Below are 16,403 nucleotides of genomic sequence, written 5' to 3'. Positions count from 1 at the left end.
TTTACAGAAAAGCCTTCTAAAGCCACATTAAAACTACGTTTGATAGTGTAATCTTGGATTAATAATAGTAGTTCCTATCTGGATATATCACTTGGAAAAAAACCTGACAAGCAAATGGCTTTTGCGACAGCAGCGCCGCTTCGGCGAAGTTAACGGAGAATTTCCGAAAGCCCCGTAACACGTAGCCTTCTACGAGGAAGAACCCGTAACAGACACTTATCACTCTAGCGTTCCGCGGGCATTTGCTATATTCAGGTAGGAACTACTATTATTTATCCAAGGAGTAATTTGAGACTTCAGAAAGGTTTAATTAAACCAACATTAAATATCGAAATAACAGTCGTTATTTAAGTATTTGCTTAATATAATTCCATTTAATACGCTGTATCAACTCATTAAGGCTTAGTTAAACTGCGTTTCCGTGAGAACTAACTAAGCAAACAGGCATCGTTAAACAAGTTCTCAGTCATATTTACCCAAGGCTTCCAGCTAATTCCACCCTTAAATTCCCAAAGCAAGGTACACGTGCCAAGACAAAAAATGGTTTAATACTTTCAAAGTTAACGAATCTTTATATCCGGTAGAGTTAAGCCTCAATAACTCACAGGGAAGGTCAACAAGGTAGGCTGGCGTTAATCCCGACTCCAAGAGACGCTGTGTCTAAGTAGCGTTTCTTATTTATGACCTTCAGTAATTGGGCCTGTCATCTTGAGCGATTCCTGGCCAAACGCCTGCACGCCATTTAAGCCACGGTCACACTAGAGCTTAAAACCCAGTTTAGGTCGGTTTGGATGTCCGTTTTAACCGCCGACGATAATTCTTGGGTCACACGTGCGAAATCGCTTCACCCCGGTTCGCTTATTGCCAAGGATCAACGTTATTTCAAATTGCGCCCATAATTTTCAAAATATTACAATGTATCCCAAAACAATAAGTTAATCGTTATTATTATACATACAGTAATATTATTTGACATTATTTAGAATTTTATTCCCATTGTCGTTTTGAAAGCGATTCTAAGTGAACCAACTTGGACGGATTGCTTCCCGAACCCACACGAAGCGATTTCTCACGCTGGTTTTGAAAACTAGTTATCTAAAACGAAGCGATTTTAGGGGTAAGTGTGAACGTCGCTAGAGTGGACCCAAATGCAGCTCCTTCCAACCCCCGCGTGATATACTTCCCAGACAGGCTACTTCAACCCCGCCGAAAAGACACGACCCACTCTAAAGTCTTACAGTGTCGACATTTAGCAAATATTTTCTGTGTGTTTTTTGGGGTTAAGTTGATTTAAGGGTCTGTGTATATTTGGTCAGTGGATTGATTTTTTTGGTGTGTGCTTGGAGCAATGTGATTGGTCGGTTTCGTCCCTCGTGATTGGCGATTGGTTATTTAACGATTGTTACATTTTTTTGTAGTTTAGTCACGTTTAATCACGTTTGAAGAAATATAACGTTGTCTAACAATTTACTGTATTATCACGGTGTGTTAAAGGCCTAGGTTTTCTTCTGCCTGTCACCCTTTAAATTTACTTCCCTTTCGAACAAATACCCTGGTGGTAGGCCAACAGCAGAACACGTTGGCCTACCACCAGGGTTTTTGTTTGGAAGGGAAGTAAATTTAAAGGGTGACAGGAGAAGAAAACCTAGGCCTAACAAAAAGCTCGATTCAAATTAAGCTGAGTTCATAAATGTTTGAAATATGGAACGACAAGTCTTATAGACTTTTTCCTTTATTTAACACAAAATACTTTTATACTTTCATATTTGTCATATGTTTATTTTAGATTTTTTAATTAAAGGAAATTTTACAATTCTATGTTCGATTTTGAATATTATTTAGTGTATTAAACGTACTGAACATTTGAAAAAACATTGTAATTCTAAGATTGCAATTAAATGTTTTAGATAATAAATCACCTAATATTAAAAAATAAATTAAATTAAATTCAGTACTTTTGATAATGTTAAACTTTCGTGTTTCTGGGGTATCAATGAATTTTACATTCCTACCTGCTAGAGATGATAAAGTTATTAATTATTCTAATTTTGTCCTTAAAGGGAGTGTAAATTTATATTTCTGGTGGATCATGTAATTTAACATTCCTGCCTTTAGGTTTAACGGAAACTAGAGATTTTATTCAAGCTAATTACGTAAAAAACAATTCGTGATGCGTTTTAACAGATTATTTTTTTATTAAATTATTCTCCGTATAAAAAGGTCACAGAAAATCTTTAAAAATGGTCATGGAAAAGATAGGGAATTTGAATCGGAAACCGTTGTGACAAACCTGACCATTATCTTTATGATAAGTTTTTCGAACCACGTGTTTCACGATAAGGTTATTTTTAACAGACTACCTTATCATAATAAGGCAATTTTTTTAGAGCACGATTTCCGTGATACGGTTATTTTCAAGCCCAAAGTATTTCTACTTATGGTACCCTTATTTAACAGACGATAAAAACTTTATTTATGCGCAATGCAATACCCACCACCAACTCCCATAGTTATTTATGCATAAGCCACTCCTTTTCCAATATTATCGAGAATATTACCAATAAAAAACCCCAAATAAAATATGCGTTAATAACGAGGTTAAGCCACGTAACGAACGTCTACGTCAAGGCATTTATCTCGACGAGTCATCGAAACATTTTGAAGTTCGTTTTGTAGTTTTGGTTTAACTTCGCTTACTTTTATACGCACGATTCCGATCTGTATTCTGTCCCAGCGAAACGCGAAAGAATCGGCTTTATTATGGCAATCGTAAAAGATACGGACAAACCTAATAAGTCAGACTGAAACATCTGTTCAATTTCAGAACGCGCGAAGTAATATCGACTTTTGGGGGAGATTCTTCTGTTACTCCGTATTTCGCTGAAATGAGTCCCTCGGAACTCAATTTCAATTTGCCTCGAATTAAAAATTTATATTTCGCGATAGAGCCGTCCTTTATAACCTCATTTCAAGACTTTTGCTCCATTTACTTCGGCTCCATTTGAAATATAAATGACCTTGCAAATGAAATTATATAGAAAATATTCTCCTCTCACTGGTTTTAATGGTTTTGCCACTTTTAACATGCTTTTCGTTTTAAAAGTAGTTTCCAAAAATATCGCTTTAGCCTTTGAATTAATTTGATATATTGGATTTTTGGGTTACCAAATTCGGTATTTTTTATTTTAAATTTATCTATTATTTAATTGGCGTATTATGATTTATTTTTTTGCCAAACCTTTACTTGGGTTTTTATAGGCAAAGTACATTTTTGAGTTTTGGCACAAATCGAAGTTTTTTTAAATTATAATAAGGTAGGTTACCAAATTCAGTATTTTTCCATTTTCAGTTTTATCTATATTTAGTCGGCGTATTATCATTTATTTTTTGTGAAACCGTTACTTGGGATTTTATAGACAAAGCATATTTTTGAGTTTTGGCACAAATTTAAAAATTGAAAAAAATAGCTCAAGTTACGGATTGGTTCCTACAATTAAGATCTGATAACGTTAATTTAGTTTAATTTAATATCTAAAAACCTATTTAAGAAGTATCCAACTAGTCTAAGAAAAGTGAAACAGGTATCTTTGTAAGTATGAAATTTCCATGCGTGTCTCTCTTAATTTTCAAATAAAAATTTCAGTTAGCTATTTATTCCCTGGATATTTAAAAAAAATTCTCAATTTAGAAATTTACCACGTATAAGGATAGAGGAATTCTATTATTTATAAAGCATATTTTCAAATATAATATTTCAAAATAACATATTCTTAACAAATCAATATACATTGTACTGTTTTGCTCCTGTACCTAGCACGTGCTTTCCCGCCACACGCGGGTGTATTGTTAGCTGGAGGGAATACACTAACGATCTTAGAAAATCTTTACTATATTCCTAAGTGTCTTCTGTCTGTCTGTCTTGCGTCTGTTTCTCTATAGACGTCCGAGCCGTTCAACCTAGGACCTCCAAATTTTTCACAGCTATTCTTATGGCGCAAAGGCAGCGAGTCGCGCTATTTTCATCGATTTCCAATTTGGGTTAAGTTAATTAATTAAATAATGTTAAAAAGGGCGTCGAAATCTATGTATTTTTGCCCCTGGAAAGGTGCCGTGAATCCTGCAACCTACATACACCTATACAACCAATATTTTTCTGCCTCAGTCAATTTCGCGGCTGCGTCATCGTCACATGGTGAATGGAGACTGGGGGGGGGGGGGGGGAGATTAAGGTTTTGTTTATGACTCAGTCTTCATGGGATTTTAGTTCCCAGCTAGTAAATAAATAAAGTTGATCCAATAAAGATACTTGTTTTAGGGAAGTTTAGATTTAGAACGAAGATTGATCCAGTGAAGATACTTGTTTCGAGATTTAGGAAGACGGAAACTTATCCCTAAATTATATCTAATATACTTCCGGTATCATACATTTAATACTTTGAAACCTAAATTGTCGTTCACTCCCCTAAAAATTGCGTGATCACAATAAAACGCGGAAAGTAAAAACAATGAATTAAAAATCCAGCTAACAATTTTGTTTAACCCCGCACACACATCACAATCGTTTGCAACTTAGCCTGCTATGCCCCCTCTGCTGGTCCAAAATGGTCCAAATACCGAAATAACCCGCGCTATTATTACTTCCGTATCCGGTAGCCGATTTCGTCCTGTGTGTGTTGTAGTAAAAACGCATTTGATAATGGTCGCGGCGATCGAAGGGCTCTAGTTTTTCGCTGGCAATTGGTCCCTCCCTTGTCGTGTATGAGGACCTCAGCGCCGTACCATTAACTTGTACTTAGTCGTGGAAGATGAACCATCTGTTCCGCTGTTGGGGAAATTCGCCTCCTCCTTCTCTTAAGCCTCGGCAGGCTGCTGGCTAAGCCTCGGCCAACGCCAACGAACGAAATTATTTGTATAAACAAAACGGGTATACAATTATATTCAAATCTATACTGCTTACGGCGTACAGGGGTTTTTTATATACCGGGTTGCCGGATTCGCGACTGTCTCACCCGATTTGACGCTTTTATTTGGACGAAGTTGTTCACGGTGACTGTGTTGCCAGTATTTTATTCTGATATTTCTTACGTCCATTTTTGTGTTATTCTATAACTACGGAACCTGTGGCTCGTGGAATGAGAATAACAAAGACCTCATAACGAACTATTTATGGACTATAAACTCGTGAATTTGGACAAATCCGCGCGAGGTTGTTGAGATTATGGTAATGGTAATAGTAAGTTTAGGGAGCTGTTGGCTCGGGTGGCAGGAAGGGCTGGCCACCACCCTCCTACGCCTTGTAACCAGGCCATCTGATTTAAATGCATAGACTATAGATCTAGATGATTTGGGTTTAAGGATATTAGCCTAGCTGTTTATTATATAGTTGGGTGGTTATTGGGAAATATTTGGCTATAAACTGTGCAGACGACCTGGCTGCCCTGTCGTTCGTTATTCTGGTCGTCGCAAACTTAGTTTGACTATTGTCGTTAAATGAACGCTGTCTTGGGAACTGCGTTGATATGTCATGAATAATATATTCTAGATTTGAGAAATATTTTTACGCGTGCAATGTAGATATTGCAACTTTGGTTAGTTGACTTTGTTCGACAGTTCTAGTAATTATGGATCTTGTACTGCTATTTCTAACTGAGTCTTCTTGTATTTCTTTAGGCTTATATCTAGCGGAAACACCGCCATATTGATTAAATTATTTAATTTTGGTTAATCTTTACCGGAAACACCACCATATTGATTTAATTTTTTGATTTAGGATTATCTTTACCGGAAACAACGCCATATTGATTTAAATAGTTAATTTAGGATTATCTTTACCGGTAACGCCGCTATATTGATTTAATTATTTAATTTAGGTTAATCTTTACCGGAAACTCCACCATATTGATTTAATTAGTTAATTTACCGGAAACAACGCCATATTTATTTAATTAGTTAATTTAGGATTATCTTTACTGGAAACAATGCCATATTGATTTAATTAGTTAATTTAGGATTATCTTTACCGGAAACTCCGCCATATTGAATTAATTATTTAATTTAGGATTATCTTTACCGGGATTCCGGGAACGCCGCCATATTTATTTAATTAGTTAATTTAGGATTATATTTACCGGAAACAACGCCATATTGATTTAATTACTTAATTTAGGATTATCTTTACCGGAAACTCCGCCATATTGATTTAATTATTTAATTTAGGATTATCTTTACCGGAAACAACGCCATATTGAATTAATTATTTAATTTAGGATTATCTTTACCGGGATTCCGGGAACGCCGCCATATTTATTTAATTAGTTAATTTAGGATTATATTTACCGGAAACAACGCCATATTGATTTAATTAGTTAATTTAGGATTATCTTTACCGGAAACTCCGCCATATTGATTTAATTATTTAATTTAGGATTATCTTTACCGGTAACGCCGCTATATTGATTTAATTATTTAATTTAGGTTAATCTTTACCGGAAACTCCACCATATTGATTTAATTAGTTAATTTACCGGAAACAACGCCATATTTATTTAATTAGTTAATTTAGGATTATCTTTACTGGAAACAATGCCATATTGATTTAATTAGTTAATTTAGGATTATCTTTACCGGAAACTCCGCCATATTGAATTAATTATTTAATTTAGGATTATCTTTACCGGGATTCCGGGAACGCCGCCATATTTATTTAATTAGTTAATTTAGGATTATATTTACCGGAAACAACGCCATATTGATTTAATTAGTTAATTTAGGATTATCTTTACCGGAAACTCCGCCATATTGATTTAATTATTTAATTTAGGATTATCTTTACCGGAAACAACGCCATATTGAATTAATAATTTAATTTAGGATTATCGTTACTGGAAACGCCGCCATATTGATTTAATTATTTAATTTAGGATTATCTTTACCGGAAACAACGCCACATTGAATTAATTATTTAATTTAGGATAATATTTACCGGAAACAACGCCATATTTATTCAATTAGTTAATTTAGGTTTATCTTTACCGGAAACGCCGCCATATTGATTTAATAATTTGAATTCGCTTTTTCTTTATTGGTAACTCCACCAAATTAATTTCATAATTTAATTTATATTATTCTTTTACCGGAAACCCCACGATACTGATTAAAAAAATTCCGAATTTATTCAGTTACAAACCATATTTATCCGATGAAATAATAATATAAGAAAATCATTATAATAGAAAGTTAAAGCTAGTCCTCAAAAACGTGAACGGGGAACTTGTAGCTGAGTGTATAGATTGTACACAGTAAAGCTACACTGCTCACAAGTTTCGCCGTTCACACGGTTATTTGTTTGAAAATTAATTTTGTAACAGGTACGTGTTTATTAACATAAGCACTGTAGGCAAATAATATAAACAACTTTTCATTAGATGCTCGATATCAGTAGTAAAATTCACACGTTTATCCATCTTTACTTATTATATTTTAGGTAACCCGAAAGTTCCGCCATACTAGTTTAATGCCTAGAATTTCTGGAAAAGTCCTGACTTGTAGACCCATTTTCCGATTCCCTGACTTTTAGACCCATTTTAAAATTTCCTGACTTTTTGACCCATTTTAAAATTTCCTGACTTTTGACCCATTTTCAAATTTCCTGACTTTTAGACCCATTTTCAAATTCCCTGACTTTTAGACCCATTTTCCGATTCCCTGACTTTTAGACCCATTTTAAAATATCCTGACTTTTAGACCCATTTTAAAATTTCCTGACTTTTAGACCCATTTTAAAATTTCCTGACTTTTAGACCCATTTTCAAATTCCCTGACTTTTAGACCCATTTTCAAATTCCCTGACTTTTAGACCCATTTTCAAATTCCCTGACTTTTAGACCCATTTTCCGATTCCCTGACTTTTAGACCCATTTTAAAATATCCTGACTTTTAGATCCATTTTAAAATTTCCTGACTTTTAGACCCATTTTAAAATTTCCTGACTTTTAGACCCATTTTAAAATTTCCTGACTTTTAGACCCATTTTCAAATTCCCTGACTTTTAGACCCATTTTCCGATTCCCTGACTTTTAGGCCCATTTTCAAAATTCCTGGAATTTGAAAATGGGTCTACAAAGTCAGGGAATTTGAAAATAGATCTAAAAGTCAGGAAATTTTAAAAATTAGAACCAATTTTAGGGAAATGTAAGGGAATTTAATTTTGGTTGTAAATAGAAAACCTATAGAAAAATATAGGTTAAAAATGGTTTAATTTTGGCTGAAAATAAGTCAGGAAAGCTTCCGGAAATTACCAGGTAAAATTTTAATAGCTTTTCCTCTAAAATAATATATACGCATACTACATGTATAAAAAGTGTTATTGTTTGGAGCGTGCGCCTTCTAATATTTCTTTGTAGAGGGTCTCGTGCGTTTTCGCGCGAGATCAACAAAAACAAAAATATGCGCGCGCTCTCTAACTTTAACTGCACGATGAATCTAACGTGATCACGTGACCTCTTGTATTTTATTTAAAGAAACAAATTTACATCCGACGTTGTATTTCACTAGCAAAATTAGTTTTTATTTGTTACATTTTAGCTCTGTGTTAAACCGGAAGTTCCTCCATATTGGTTCAATAACTTCCGGACGCGAAATTACGTGTGTTCACTCACCTTAACGTAGAAATCAAATCAGTGGTTCCTTTCGCTAATCCAAACCAAGTAAGCCGAATCTAGGTAACCCCTGTGGACCTCCTTACAAACCGCCTAATTCGGATATGCCCTACAAATTGAATTAGGCGCACCCATTGTCATTTTTACATAGGCAAAATCCCCTGAGCGTGGAAATTGGGACTTGGGCTATATTGAAAGTTACATCCCTCGAAAATCCCATCAGAATAAGCCCTTTAAGCCCTCAGATATTTAATATCGGAATCAAAGGGCAGCCCCAAATGCCAAGACGCACGAAGCAATCGCCCATTGTCCCCGGATTAACCGGCCCTTCCCTTTTACCTACTGCAAAGTTCAAATGACTAAGTAGGCCAAGGCTTAGTTTATAATTCAGTGTCGTGTTTCCCGCTTGTTACTGCGGTAGTGGCATGGTTATTGCAGTTCGTATGGTTTCACGACTGCGTGAAAAGCCTTATGGTGTTCTTTCCCTCGCAACAACGACACCGTGTGGTCAGAATTTTCAAAAAATTACGTTAACGATTTTTTTCCAATTAAACGGATTATTTTTTTAAATAAAATAAAATTATTTTTGTGTTATTTTTTAAAACCTTAAGATTTTATTTTTATTTTTATTTTTATTTTAATTTTTGTTTCTTTTTTAATTTAAAAAAATTATTCACCACTTGTTACGAATAATATATTACATTTAGCTCGTTTCCAAATTAAAATGACCAAGTTTAAAAAATAGTAATAAACCATATATCTGTCGAAATCGAGAATTAAACCAGGGCCCAAATCCATTTTAGCCAAAGAGGGCCAAGAAGCGCAATTTCCTCTCATTTTTTTAACCAATATTTTAATATTTATGAATCACCAGCGCCATCCAGTAACGGCTGCAAATCCTATCGTAAAAGCCTTATTATTCAACGATGGAGGTAGTCAACCAGTTGTACTTTAATAACCCTGGCAGCGGGGCCTGGGTCGGTGGTAATCTCTAACCCCAAAAATTTTTCCGTTCCCCCATTAGACGGCGCGTGGCCATTGATTACCATTGGCGCTAGATGGCGACGGTGTTCGGAGGCTTCATTTTCCCATTCGAGCTTATGTCTAGATCCCTTTTATTCATGGACGGCGTCGTGTATGACAAATTTGTCGGCTGGCCCCCTTTTATGAAGAATAACGGCTCTCTCTCCCACGTCGTATGTCACGTGTCGGACATTACCCCTTTTTAACGGACGAGGCTTAGCGACTCAATATCGAAGTGAACGTTATTTCCTCTCCCCCGCGCGCGCGGTTTTTGCCTGATGTGGCAGGGTTTTTCGCTTGATGCATGACCTATTTCGCGAAATATCTTTGCTCCACATCATCGTAGGGCTTGAATAAAAATAGACCACCCTTATCTAACTGCTAAGCCTTGGTTAGTAGGGATATTATTACCCAGAATCCACTTCGAAGTTAGTTATTTCTTATCTTAAACGTTCTCAGAATTAGACTTTTAAATTTACACTGGAACCACGTAGCGGTCAACCTAAGATCTTCATATATAAAAAAGTTTTAAGTTTGGTTGAGCAATTCTATATGCGTTGTTAAATTAATTAAAATAATGATACTTCGTTATATTTGCATGTATATTTTGGTTTTTATTAAATAATTATCCCTGAAGATGATTAGCTAGGCTGATCGAAACTTAGGTTATCTAGACAAAGGTTTAATTATTTTTATTTAAAAAAAACATATAATAAAAAAAATAAAAAAATATAACGAAGTATACTTTATTTTAATTAATTTATCTTCATATATACTTATTAATCTGATTACGTCAAAGTTGGACGCTTTTAATTATTTTTAAATTGAATTACCTCCTGGTGGACACTTAAAAATAAAAAATAGAAGAATTTCAAGTATCCTAAGTGTCCTTTTTGAAACCTCTTTTCTACAAGGAGTCCACGATTTATTTACGTCTAAAAAGTTAAAAATAGGATTCCTTTTAGCTCTATCTGTTTTCAACTGATATAAGGGCCGAATGGCTTTACTCTTAAGCTGTTTACCCTTTTCAATGTGATATTTTCAAGGATTTTCTTAAAACTCTCCAAAAGGTTCGACAGCGAAAAGATTTAAATTGAAAGCCCCGAATCTAGAACTGTACCCAAAATGTCCATGCTCTAATAAACACCTTTCTTAATGGACGAATAAAATTTAGAGTTCTGAACATTTATCGGGAAATCTGAACTAATCCAATTTTGAATATCTACATACGTCAAGAGATCTGAATTAATCCAATTTTAACTATCTACATACAAATGGTATATAGACTGTCTTGTAAATATAATAACTAACTTTAAATAAAACTCCACTATTGTACAATAAAATTCAATTTAATATTATATACATACGTCAAGAGTTCTGAACTAATCCAATTCTGATTTCCAACATATATCTGGAGATTTAACTAATCCAATTATGAATGTATAATTACATCGAAAGATCTGAACTAATCTAGTTATGCATGTAAACATTTATCGAGAGATCTGATTTAATCCAGTTATGAATGTAAACATTTATCGAGAGATCTGAACTGATCCAATTCTGAATATCTACATATGTCAAGAGAAGTGAATTAATCCAATTTTGACTACGTAAATACATAGGAAAATCTGAACTAATTATATTCTGACTGCCAACATATATCTGGAGATCTGAACCAATCCAATTATAAATGTATACTTACATCGATAAATCTGGGCTAGTTCAAATCTATCTATTTACATACATCGCGAGAGCTGAACTGATCCAATTTTGAATACATCGGGAGATCTGAACTGATCCAATTTTGAATACATCGGGAGATCTGAATTAATCCAATTATGAATATCTACATACATCGGGAGATCTGAATTAATCAAATTTTGACTATATCTACATCCATCGGGAGATATGAACTTTAATGTAAACTTGATAAATTTAGTCATGATGATAACTCCAAATATACTAAAAAAATCTGCAAATAAAATAGACTTCTTACCCATTTTTCGCGAGCGCTACTCGCTGCCTACGTTAATAATAGGGTTTTCATTATTTTCAGTCCGGTTTCTTCTATTTCTCTTCTTTTCACTTTCATTGCAACCAGGTATAATGCATACCACCATCGTGAAGCCTTGGCATATTAATTATTATATTAAAATTGCACTACCTTTTCACTCCTAAATGAAAATACAGTTATATTTTATCACGTTACAGTAGATCAATTAAAAATTAGACCAAGAAATATTACCTTACCTAATTAATACTGGATGTCTGGGCGTCAAAATAGCGATAAAACGCTAATTTACGTATAAAACGCTAGCAGACGACGCAACCTAACTTTCAACAGCAAACGGCGGGAAAACTAGAATTTAAAATGTGTGACGTCACGCAGGTCCAATAAACAGCGCTCGCGGTGAGAGAATACGGCGACTTAAATTGCCCAAAAAAAAAATAGGAAATGGGAGTCGCGCACGGGCCTTGATTAACGTAGGCAGCGCGCTACTATATCCGAATTGTATCTTTAATTTTATCTTTACAAATAAATGGTACCTAAACTTACTTTACTTAGTGTACCTACGTACATTCAATTTCGTAAATTTTGAAGTTCTGATTAAAGGGATGTACACGCGAAGTACCGAAGGAATGAATGTACATTGATAGACTGGAATTCAGTCGCAGAAATAAGTAAATAACCACTTATTTGTTGTGTTATCGGTACACAAAAAAGGATCAACACACACTCTGTTTTTAGTTATGTTTAAATTCATAATGAGTTCTAATTCTTTCGTCGCGTACCTATTTTACCCAAAAATTGCACCACTGGCTTAAAAACAATTAAATATAATACGTGGACGGATTTGGGGGGCCTCCATAATTCGGGGGGAGGGGCCTCCAAATGGTTGGCCTACCTCCCCCAAAATCCTGGCGCCGCTACTGTTCATACCCACTGTTTGCACCTTGTATTTTCTTAAAGGAAAGTTTTTAATTAGTGTTGTTAATAGGGTTGTTAATTTTCCGGAAAAATAAAATGCGGGAAAAGTTCCAGAAAATTTTCCGTAAAATTTTCCGAATTGCGGAAAATTTTCCGCAAATCGGAAAAAAAAAATTTAAACATAAATTACTTTTCAAGGGTTTTTAATGTTTTAAACTTTTTATCGATTTAAAATGACTAATATCAGTAAACATACTACAAAACATTAATAGTGTTACATTGTTAACCAGTTTAAACTAGTCTATAGGTTTAGTTTTACTTTTAGATAAGAAAAAATGAGGTGAAAATGCCGCTTTATTTAAATTTGCAAACAATATATTAGACAAATCATGGAATGAAAACGTTTTTAATATTTTTCGGAAAAATACGGAAAATTTTCCGGAAAAAAAGGCCTCGGTAATTTTCCGGAAAATTTTCTGAGCGGGAAATTTTCCGCGGAAAATTTTCCGACTTACAACACTAGTTGTTAATTATCCGAAAAAATAAATAATTTTCAGAAAATCCGAAAAAGAAAAAAGAAATTATTTTTTAAGGGTTTCTAATGTTTTCAACTTTTTATCGATTTAAAATGACTAATATCAGTAAACATACTACAAAACATTAATAGTGTTACATTGTTAACCAGTTTAAACTAGTCTATAGGTTTAGTTTTACCTTCAGATTCGAAAAAATGAGGCGAAAATGCCGCTTTATTTAAATTTGCAAACAAAATATTACTCTTATCATGGAATGAAAACTTTTTGATTTTTTTTCGGAAAAATACGGAAAATATTCAGACTTACAACACTATTCTTAATTTTTCATACGACTCGCAGTAAAAAAAATTAACAAGCAACAGACTTATGTGAAAAAGTAATTTTACACTTTTGACGATACCGGCGTAACTTTGAGCAAGCTGGCATAAATCTCTTATTACTTTTCCCGCGTCGTCAGTAGTGTGCTCATCCAGGACTGGCAGCCCTTCCGGACACCATTCGGCCGCTATTAAAAATCAATGAAGATATAAATCGTTTAATCCCCGACAGGGGGCGTAGTAAAATGAAAAGCATTTGGAAACTTTTAACAGCAGGGGGCGCGGGTGCAAGTACTCGCGGACGAGAAGAAGCGCAACCGCTCGTCTCGCAGCGTGGGGGGGGGGGGCTCCAAAGTGACACATCCCACTCGCATTTCACCCCATATTCTGCCCCAACCCCTGTTTCCCTGGCCCCCTATTCTGGCCGCCCCCGTTCCGCTGCCGGGGGAACATTAGCATTGAATTTCCGTTAGTGGTTGAACAGGGGATTGAGCCCCGTGCAGCCTGTGAAATAGATATCGATGGTGGACGTGAAAGTACGGCGGGAGGACCCCCGGTGTGTGGCGGGAGATTTAAGAGGACGGGGCTTTTGGAAGTTTGAAGGTACCAGAAAGTCATCTTTCGCTTCTTGATATTTCGTTTTGCCAAGTTATAATGTCTTGAGTTCAAATTTTGGCATATTTGGTTTTTCCCACGTATTTCGCTGAAGTTGAAATCTTTGGTTTTTTTTACTTTGACGCGATTTGTTTCGCTGTAGTACTGGGCAGGGTTATTCAACTTTTAGGAGGTTGGATTATGACGCTGTAACGGTAATAGAAACGCGTGTCCGACAAATACGTCTCGCCCCCCCTGAGATAAATTGTTGTTATTTTATTACAGGTAATAGAATAATTATTAATGATTAATTATGAAAATAATTTTATTAATTTTATTTACTTTCATAACTCATGGCGATCTTTATTTAAATTAATTTACAAAGTTAATAAATAGTTTACCTAGATGGCGTTTACGCACCATATCGATGAGATAGGGGCGATTTGTGGAAAGTTTGACTTATGGACCTCATCATACAGCTTCACAGAGTCACATAGCGGGCAATAATTGTAGTGTCTGCTCAGCAGATGAAATTCCAGCAGCATATGAGCTTCTAGCGTTGGCCGCTACGTGGTTCTACATTATTTGAAAATTCTAATTGTAGCGTCTGTTTAGCAGATTAAAATCCTCCAGCTTATGAGCTTCTAGCGTTGGCCGCTACGTGGCTCTACATTAGCTGAAAATGCTAAATGTAGTGTCTATTTAGCAGATGAAAATTTTGCAGCTTATGAGCTTCTAGCGTTGGCCGCTACGTGGCTCTACTTAAACCGAAAAGGCTAATTGTAGCACATGCTTTAAAAACGCCGTAAAGCGTACATACGACGTTATCGCATTCGTACCCAAACTAGCCAGTTGATGGAACAAAATAGATGGACTCGAAAATTGGAGAACTGTCACGTATCTTCGTTTTTTGGCCAATTCCACGAATATAAGTACAAAATGGGGAAGAACGGACGACGGAGAGAAAAAATGAAGAAAAGCTAGTTTTCTAGCTACTCTAATCTTTTGTTTGGCCGGAAGAAACTATCGATTTCTTTTCCATGCCTTTCCAAAAAAATAAAGTTTTTTCCCCGTGAATAAAATTGAAGCGGAAAACGGGGCTAGCTAAGAAAAAAATACTTAAAGGTAAAAACAGTAAAACTTTACTTCGTAAGGGCGGTAGGTGAAAACAAATAGAAAATTTTAACCGGTAAATAAAAGTGAAAACCGGAAGTTCCTGTTTGTGACTCCGCCCCGCTTTCCTTTTGTTCGGAACGATGTCAAAAAAAAACGTTCGTCGTCTTTTGTAATGGTTTTAATGTTTCTGGTATTGTGCGCCCGTAATACGATGATTTTTATGTTACTTTTACACGCATTTACCTCCTAATATGAATGTGTTTTTTCATTTCTTTTTCTATTTTGCTTTTGTAGATGACCCTATCTCACGAATAAAAAGGATTGTTTGTCGGTTGTTGCGAACGAGGTGATTTCGTCGCTGATTGGTCGATTTCCTTGTGTCGTCTGCTGCTGTTTGACCGCGTGGAATTGGACCACCGTTTGGAAGCTTGAATTTGGAGTGTTCGTGTAAGTTTTCTATGATTTTTTTTTATAATATAATAATACAGGGTGTTTCAAAAGGTTATGCGACATTTTTAAGGAGTTGTAGGGGGTGAGTTGAGTAGTATGCCTGTTTTTTCCCCATTTTCCAACGATGAGTTAAAAGAGTGCCAGAGAGCTTCAAAGTGTGGCCTACTAGTCCCTGGAAGTAGGCTGCAACAAGCGCAAATCCCAGCAGCAGGGACTTTAAATACTGTTTAAGTTTACTTTTTTTACGCTGGTTACCTCGATTTGTTTAAAAAGGCCTTTTCTACCTATCACACGAACCCAAACCTTAATGTTCGCATTTCCCTGCTGTTTGGGTTTGCGCTTGTTGCAGTCTACTTCCAGGGACTAGTAGGCCCCACTTTGAAGCTCTCTGGCGCTCTTTTAACTCATCGTAGGTAAATGGGGAAAAAACAGGCATACTACTCAACTCACCCCCTACAACTCCTTAAAAATGTCGCATAACCCCTTTGAAACACCCTGTATAATATTAGAAACAAACGGTTCTCGATTGTAGTTCATTCGACCGAACAGTCCCATTCGACCGAAAACCAGATATTTGGCGACTTTCACAAAATTAAATTTTGGATTAAATTACTCAAGTTAATAGAGTTTAAAAAATGTTGAGCAGTACTGTATGCGTAGATATAAACATAGATTATGGAAGAAATTCGTTTAATTTGCATTTTTATTTTTATTTAGGCTAGACCTATATCTGACTAGCTTAGAGCCTGTTGCAAAAGTTTGTTTGTGTAGGATTTGCCAA

General features: G+C 35.4%; 1 protein-coding gene across 3 annotated transcripts in view; it reads left to right on the top strand.

The window, feature by feature from the left end:
- Positions 1 to 16,403, top strand: part of LOC149962067 (cadherin-like and PC-esterase domain-containing protein 1) — a 221,906-nt gene that overhangs the window by 45,426 nt on the left and 160,077 nt on the right. For all 3 annotated transcript variants that reach the window (XR_016481258.1, XR_016481254.1, XM_090178261.1), the window contains exon 2: positions 15,467 to 15,619. The gene's annotated coding sequence lies outside the window, so the exon portion shown is untranslated. The remainder of the gene's footprint in view (positions 1 to 15,466; positions 15,620 to 16,403) is intronic.

The sequence above is a fragment of the Leiobunum rupestre genome, chromosome 1 (assembly GCF_980474605.1).
Source record: "Leiobunum rupestre chromosome 1, qqLeiRupe1.1.hap1, whole genome shotgun sequence".
NCBI lineage: Eukaryota > Metazoa > Arthropoda > Arachnida > Opiliones > Sclerosomatidae > Leiobunum > Leiobunum rupestre.
Note: the sequence above shows the minus strand (reverse complement) of the source record. Positions and strands in the feature narration are given on the sequence as shown.